General features: G+C 32.5%; 1 long non-coding RNA gene across 1 annotated transcript; it reads left to right on the forward strand.

Moving 5' to 3' along the window:
* The first annotated feature begins 1,448 nt into the window (after nucleotides 1–1,448).
* On the forward strand, nucleotides 1,449–5,153 carry LOC143049944 (uncharacterized). Its single transcript, XR_012970371.1, has 2 exons — nucleotides 1,449–1,495; nucleotides 3,262–5,153. It is a non-coding gene; the product is annotated as an uncharacterized LOC143049944 (long non-coding RNA).
* The last annotated feature ends 3,835 nt before the right edge of the window (nucleotides 5,154–8,988 follow it).

An 8,988-nucleotide genomic window follows, 5' to 3' on the forward strand; every position in this document is an offset into this window, starting at 1 on the left:
TAAAATATATGGGATGTTTGCAAGGTCTACATGTCCGTTCAATTCTCTACAAAAGAAAATTATTTTTACAGCAATAGCAGGAATTACTATAAGGATTATTTATTGAGAGGTAAAGTAAAAAGCAACAAATTTTGAGATTGCTCTCCAAACAAAAAGTTGGTTTTATTCTAGTTTGATTTTTTGTTTATTTATGCAAACCAAGTCATGTGATCTAGATTTCTATTTTCGGTGAAATGATATGTAAACTATTAAACGAGAAGAACTCATTTTGTGTGTTGCTTCTCTTCCGTCCACAACAAATTAATCATCATGCATCTGTGTTCTTTAGCTGTTTAGGTAACATGCATAGTTGCATTTGTCATCCATTCTTATGATTATTCAGATTGAGTTATTTTGGGAGAAAAACGACAAAATAGGTGTCCGGATATTGCTTCCGTCATCAGACTGACTTTAAGTCATAGTAAAGACTTCCGGTTTTAAACATGCACAAGAACAACCAATCGTATGATAGATTACAAAAATGAAAAATAAATAAGCCAATCAGAGCGTTCTCCATATCATGGTTTTTAGATCGTAAGAACCACAACTATTATACCTCCTTAGAGACAATTATTTTTAGCGTTTATCTACATGTAAACTACAATTATACTACTATAATATATAGAGACTCTCTGTATTCTGTCTACTGTTTTCTGAAATATTTACTATCTAAGGGGTCATACCAGTTGCATATACAATGTATATTGAAATAAGTAAAACATGTGGAAACAAGAATGTATCAATAGTATACGGATGCCACATCGGCACTATCCTTTTCTATGTTTAGTGGACCGTGAAATGGGGTAAAATCTCTAATTTGGCATTAAATTTAGAAAGATCATATCATAGTGAACATATATTCTAAGTTTCGAGTTGGTTGGACTTCAACTTCATCAAAAACTAACTCGACAAAAACTTTAACCTGAAGAGGGACAGACGGACGGACGACCGAACGAACGAACGGACGCACAGACTAGAAAACATAATGCCCATAAATGGGACATACAAATTTATTGTTGAAAGTGAAAGTATTGATTTTGGCCAAAATGAAAGTAGGGTAGAGATTAGAGGGAGGCAGGACTTATTCGGAACGTCAGGATTGGATGTTTTTAAGCTCGGGATTTCGGGATTGATCCTTACGGGATGAGGGGATATTTTTTTTAATTTCCGGATGTCGGGATACAAATAACGAACTTTGGAAAAAAGGGAGAGGGCTTTTGATACCTAATTATATGAAATTCTCCAGTCATAATATCTTTAACAAAAATCCATCCTACACCAGTTTACAAGCTGTATATGCCCGCGATTTGGCGGGTGTGTTCTAGTTGTGTTTAAGTAACAGAACAACTGTTATCGTTACTGATAGTTCACCATACTTTTACTTTATCACATGACCATTTTACTTCCTCGTTCTTGTTTACACTTGTTATACACGGGTTGTATTGGTCACAACAAGGTGAGTTGTTAATGTCTATAATCTTTAGATAACATAGAAACAGTATTTTTGTAGGCAACATTTCTTTTCTAAATCGAGTTACATTTATTTCGGATCAAAATTTAATACTTCTAAGACGACCCTATCATCCAAATAGTCTTTGTATTGGATCGAGTTACTTTTTTATTTTCTTATTATTGTCTGATAAAAAAAATTTGTATACTAAGTATTAGTCGAATTGGGGAGAAAAGTAAAGAAAAATAGCTGCAGGTTGCAAGTATGATATTGCATGAAATCAAACTAAACTAAATGATATAAAATAATTTCAGCTTTTTAAAAAAGCTTTTCATCTGTCCTGATCCGACATGGAGTAATGCAAATTTGTAATTGTAATGCATGGTAATATAGTTGGAGATTTAACTAGAACAGATTAAATTGAATATTAACTTTCTATTTTCCAACTATTTCTTAAATTTGACATAAATCACTTGATGGAATAACACAAAAATGTATATCAGATTATTTTTATTTTTTTTAATTTTATTTCATACATTTTCCATAAAAAAAGAATTATATTTTAAAAGCATTAATGTGAAAGTGTTACATTGTTGTTTAAAGATCAATGAATACCTTGTCATCATTAAAAAACAGATAATTGAACATTTGTCATAAAACACTAATTAGTTTGTTTTACAATTACTCTTTTCACCATGTTGACAGTTGGTCATATATTAAGCTCTATGTTTATTATATAATTAAGAAAGAAATCCGGAGAAAATATTTTAAAAGTTTTCACATGACAATTTCACTTCCGTATTTTTGTTTACACTTGTTATACACGGGTTGAAATGGTCATAACAAGGTGAGTTGTTAATGTCTACTTCTGTAGAAAATCTTTAAACAATATAGGAGTAGTATCCTTGTAGGAAACATTTCTTCTCTAGATTGAATTACTCTATTTCGTATCCTAATTTTATACTTTTAAGACGACCCCATCATTTAATTGGATTTTGTATTGGATCGAGTTCCTTTTTATTTTCTTATTATTGTCTGATTTAATATTGTATACTAAGTAATTAGTCGAATTGGATGAAAAAAGAACATACATATATATAAAAATTGATACAGGTTGCAAGGCTGATATTGCATGAAATCAAACTGAACTGAATGTTATAAAATATGTTTAGCTAAAAAAATAAAAGCCTGTCATCTGACTTGATACAATTTTGTGTTTTAAGATAAGCAATTAGTTGTCTGAATCTTTTACGAGTATTAAAAGGTAATATCAATATTTTGCCATCTCAAAGCGATTGTTTTCAGTATCACCACCACCATAAAAATAAAAATGAAATTAGATTAAACAATAAACAAAACCTCAGAAAAACGTGAGTAAATGTGGAAAATACAAGCCTCTCCTTTTTTTCGCTCACGCCAAAAAACTCACATAATGATACATTTGCATTTATATGTGTCAAACATGACTATATGTCTTTCCTTTAAGTAATAAAACAAGTCCTCGCTGGTCATCTTTTATGCAAGGTCTATTTTGGAGTTTTAAAATGACTTTGCAATGAATTGATACTTCTTGGAATATCAAAATCATAAATTTTTAAGGAGAAATCAGTTATTATTAAACAGTAAAAAGATGGTTCCTAAATCAACTCTACTTTATAGCTGCTAGAAAAGGTTGTCTATGAATGAATATAATGCTATTTATATAATAGGGGGATGAATGAATAATTTGAAAATCTATGTCTCGGTTACATGGAATTAGATTATTTTTACAGGACTTTTTGTACAAGAAATGGCTTCCAATACTTCCATTTGTGGCGTCTGTAACCTCCGACATCTTTCGAATCCATCTACACACTGGTGCCAAGACTGTGACGAAGCTCTCTGTTCAGAATGCAAAGAACACCATACTTTATTAAAAGCAACACGTGGTCATACAACTATTCCAATTAATGATTATAAAAAATTACCTGCCTTCATAACCGATATTAAACAATACTGTGACATACACAATGAAAAGTATCAAAATTATTGTCAGAAGCATGAATGTCCGATTTGCTGCAAGTGCATTCAAGACCATGCCAAATGTACAGAAAGTATTGTACACATCGAGACAGTAATAAAGCAAGCAAAGACGTCCCAAATTTTCCAGGATTTGAACCAGTGTGTTTCAGATTTACAATCAAACACCAAGCAGATGAGGACAGCCCGTGAAGATAACTTGGCTAAAGTAGCAGATCAACGCAAATCAGCAGTCAAGAAAATTCGAGAGTTTAGAATAGAATTAAACCATCATCTTGATGTTGTTGAGAAGAATCTGATTATAAAGCTTCAGGACGCCGAGAGTGAATGCAGTCAACAAATTATAGAAGTCATTAAAAGCCTCAATGAAGTAGAATCCGAAATTTCGAACTTTGACAACATATTAGAAGGTATAAAGCAACATGCTTCAGAACTCCAAGTGTATTTGGCGACCAGAGAAATCGAACAACAAGTCTCGGAAAAAGAAAAACGATTGATCTCCATGATGGAAAACAGACATTTTGATGATTTTACTGTCGGTTTGAAAATAGATACAAAGATAAGAAATATTCTATCCGATGTAAAGATATTTGGAACAGTATCTATTAAAACAGTACCCACCAATTACAAATTAATTAATAGGAAATCAAGACAAGCTCAACTAGTGACAACAGCCCAATCTTTCGACATTATAAGGTTAATGCAGATTAGAAGGTTTGATTCTGGTAGTAAAAACGTAACCGGATGTACCATCCTCCCTGACGGACGACTGGCATTTACTAAATACGGTCAAAAGCGGTTGTCCATCAGAAAAACAGACGGAAGTCCTGATTTCGAGATTTCATTAAAAGAAAGTAACGCATTTGATTTCACTTTAGTTAAGGATGCGATTGTTGCTGTTAGTTGTGGGTATCATGAACGCGATAGAAAATGCATTCAGATAATTGACCTGAAATCACGAGAAATAACCAAAATCCTTAATACAACTAATAGGGTCTATGGGATAGTGTGTGTTGATGAATCGTTGGTATTCTGTGGGTATGATCCAAATGGGATTTATGCTTTTGATGTGAAAAATGAACAACAGAGCAAGATAAGCAGCACTATTGATGTTAGGTCATGGTCATATATAACTTACTTTAAAAACAAGTTCTACGTGACGAATGCAGATAATCACACTGTTACCAACTTTGATAACAAAGGAAATGTTATCTGGGCTTACAAGGATGATGTAAATATGAAAAACCCACAAGGTATTTCTGTTGATAACAGCGGGAATGTGTTTGTTGCATCTGAAGGATCAAACAATGTAACCATCATATCACCTGATGGAAGCTGTGCAAAACAGATACTCGACAATAAAGATGGATTAGCAGAACCACGTGCACTGCATTATGATCGTTCTACCAATCAACTCCTCGTAGCTAATGCCAATGGTACGGTTTATTTGTTTAACGTAGATTATGATGCACCTGTTGTGTGAACAAGTACGGGAATACTAGATTTTCAATTTCATTCATATGTTTATTTTAAGTTAGAGGAGACATATCCTTAATTAACTGTTACTTTGCTTATCTTTTAAATTTCTGAAATGAACTGCAAACTGTAATTAGAAACTTTGATTACAAATTACAACTATAACAAATTGTTTTCCTTCACTGACACATATACTTTTAAATACATACTTAATTTAAAAAAGTTTATAGGACGAATATCATCCCTTTATTCGGTTATGTACTAGTATCAATTAGAAAAATACGGATTTAGTAAGTAAATAAAACTCAAATGAAATGACACATGAACATAATTTAGAAATAACGAAACAAGGAGAATATCTGCAAGTATATCTTAAGTTGACAATATTAAATGACATGAAAATGACCATGTTTTTGTTAAAATATACAGAAATAAGGAGACATAGTATGACTGTGAGGGAGACAAGCATCCATCAAAAACCATATGAAGTGAAAATTAGTAACTTTAGGTCACCATGTGTCCTTCAGCAATAAACATTGCTCGTATCGAGTAGAAAGGTCTTAAAAAGGGCCTGTCTTGTCAAAATGTGAAACAGTTCAAACAAGAAAACCTATAGACTGAATTATTATAAAACAATATACAAACGACAAGTATGACCAACATCAACTAACTACTAGTAATGCCACTGCATAACAGACTCTTGACATGGGACAGTCAGACGCATATAGAAAGTTGCAGAATAAACATATATATAAAAAGTAGAATCACAAAAATACTGAACACCGAGGAAATTCAAAAGGAGAGTTCACAATTAATCACTACAAAACAAACAAATATGTAACACATAAGCATACCATGGCATATAGACAAGCATATCAGCTTGAGCTGACCTTGAACGGATGAGCACAAAACCTTCTCCTGAACCCAGTACATTCCTGTAATATAGCATACACACAAAGTCTACTATCAATTGGAAAGGGCTTGACTCTTAAGGTCGAAAGGAAAGCATAAAAGTCAACAAACAAAGACACAACGTACCTATCTAAGAGTGTTTGCAGTTACTGACAGCTGGTTCAAGTCCAATAATAACTCAATAGTAATAAATATATCATGTTTTCCCCAGACTTAAATATCAATTGATACACATTTAACAGATATAGTATGAAAATGTCATAAAAAGTCTGAAGAAGATAAATTATGAGATAAGGATAACTATATTGGTATATGGGGTCCTTGTAAAATCTTACATTGCAATCAATTGTTCACCTGACCTCGACCTCCTTTCGATAAGGGACTTTCAAATTCGAATTGTCCTTGGAGTTGGGCGGTACTTTTGTTATTTTACTTTTTGATCTGTTTTTAGGATACTTGAAGCGATTGGGCCATTATATTCGGTGCAAGGTGTACATGTCTGTTTGGCATGGTACCTTTGACCTTGACCTGATGTTGATGGATCATTGATAAAGTTAAGTGTATGTGATACTTGAACTAACACTTTCATATTACCACAGACCGTCAACTTAAAATCTTGGTATGTAAAGCAGACGAAACATTCCAACGTGTTCTCTCTACTGGTAACCAAACGTATACTGATAAAGGATCTTATATTCAATATATAACAATTCATATTGCTACTAATTTTCATCCATGAAGATCTCTATTTATAACCAAAACATATCTATTATACTAAATAACGAGGTCCAATTTGTTAGTCGTCATAGGGTAAAAAGCACAAATCAACGAATTCAACTTTATATATAGCTAATATAGGACAATGTTGTTGATTAAAAATTACACCTTTCCAGATCCTTTTATTTTCCACATAATTAATATTGCCAATAACTAACAAGTTCACATGTTACATATAACCTTATCTGGATGTTCCGCATCTGACAGGATTTGCTTTATACACGGTTCATAATCACAGGGTTGACACTACTAAATTTCAATCATTGTCACATTGTTTCCTATTCACAGGTGTCATTCGGTTTAACGAGAGAAATGATCGTGAAAGAATATCTAACGCCGTTCAAGTATTGAGAGACGATCGTGACAGCTCTGGTAACGGACCGTGAAAGACATTACATGTAAATTCTAGTTCAGAATCTTTGAAAAAATCGCTTAATTTTCAAAACGCGGAACAAATCCGAACAAAAAATTATGTCTGTCAAAATGGTTTAACTTCCTCATTATAACTGTGAAATAAGATAAAGAAAATATGCAGTACTTTATGAAAAAACACAAAAGTCACAATGCATGTCTATGAAATTAATTACAAATAACACGCTTTATGTACCTATAATGGTCATATTTCAGTTTATTATGATATATTTGAAATTTAATATTTGGTGGATCTGATTGTACAGTAAAATTAAAGTATGTTCTTCCCTTAAAAGCATTAATTTGTATATGAAAACCTTGAATTTGTTGAATTTCCATCAAACTTGATCGTGAAAGATCAGGCAACGCATTATTTTGATCGTGAAAGATAATGCGTGACCAGACTTAATACTATTAATCAGAAATCTGTATTTCTTTTACCATTTGATAAACCTGCAACTGGTTGAAGCCTGTAACTATTTTGATAAGGATGAACATTAAAACTAAAACGTGTCTAAATAAGTTTGAAAGATTCAGTTCTGAGAATCGGTCAAGTGCAATTCAGGCAGACCGACACTATTTAGCCAATAATATGGATATGCAACGTTTAAACCAAAATGATATCCATCAAATAAAAAATACAGCAAAACAGCATCTTTCATGAGTAATTTGAGATTGAACGATAACCAACATTTTGTGCAACAATACTTTCTTAAGTTCTTTGTATACAACGCAGATGTGGATTGATTTAACTATACACTCCAGACTATATAATACCAGATCGCAAATGCTGTAATGTCTCGTCTGCTCTACTTATGATAGTATATTTGTTGAACGTCTATAATATCCAGGGTTTTACTACAAGTGTCAAATGCACTTAAGATTGTCAATGGTTCATAAAAAGAGTTCAAGGTCAGAATACAATGCCATACAGATCTCTACAAATATCCTGTACACCAAATAAATGTGTTCCGATTCTTACAGTGCCTTAGAAACTGACAAATGTAAAAGTTATGCTTGGCCAATTAATTCGGAACATAAGGTCAAAAGTATATGAACCCTGACAGACATAGACATCTTACTATCATGCAATATATCAAATACAATTGAAGTCATCATGGTCATATATGAAACATGCAGACAGATATGTACACCATACACGAAATACCTTGGCGCTATAGCATACAGGTATATATCCAAAAGGCTAAACAACATAAAACGAACATGATGCATGATAATGAGTTAGATGTTATTTGAAACCTTGCAGAAGTCGAAAATGTACACCTTACAATCATAACAACTGACAGTTATCCTAAAGCTTAACGAATCCGCGATACGGACTTGACCACAAAATGAATCTTCATCAATGAAATGAGGCAAATTCGGAGTCAGGTGAATCCTGTCTCACGGACATGTAGTTTATAGGATCCAATATACAAAATGTGGGTATCCTACAACTCGTGATAAGTGAGTAATTCACACGACAACAAAAAGCTTCATCCTACAATCATCCAACTATTTTACATTTCATTTTCTGAAAATATTAATACTTTGAAATGCTTAAACCTATTGAGGATGTTGACCTATCTAGCTTTTCTCAATACCAATAACAAATATTAATTATGATATAATTGAAGAAAAATTTGAACATCTTCGTAGCATCAGATCTTTCACGATCCTTTTCACGATCTTCAAAAATGCGGTACGTGATCTTTCACGATCCGAAAAATCAAGTTTTGTGTAAATAATTGTTTATTTACCAAGTTTCAGATTACGTTTATACAAAATAACTATGAGAACCATTTGATTAATTCAAATAGAATGCCCTTATTCGGATAAAAGTAGTTTTTCTAGTCGAATTTGTGAAAAAATCATGTTTGTTTACATTTTTTATGTCATTGAAA

This window comes from Mytilus galloprovincialis, chromosome 10 (genome assembly GCF_965363235.1).
Source record: "Mytilus galloprovincialis chromosome 10, xbMytGall1.hap1.1, whole genome shotgun sequence".
In the NCBI taxonomy this organism is placed as follows: domain Eukaryota; kingdom Metazoa; phylum Mollusca; class Bivalvia; order Mytilida; family Mytilidae; genus Mytilus; species Mytilus galloprovincialis.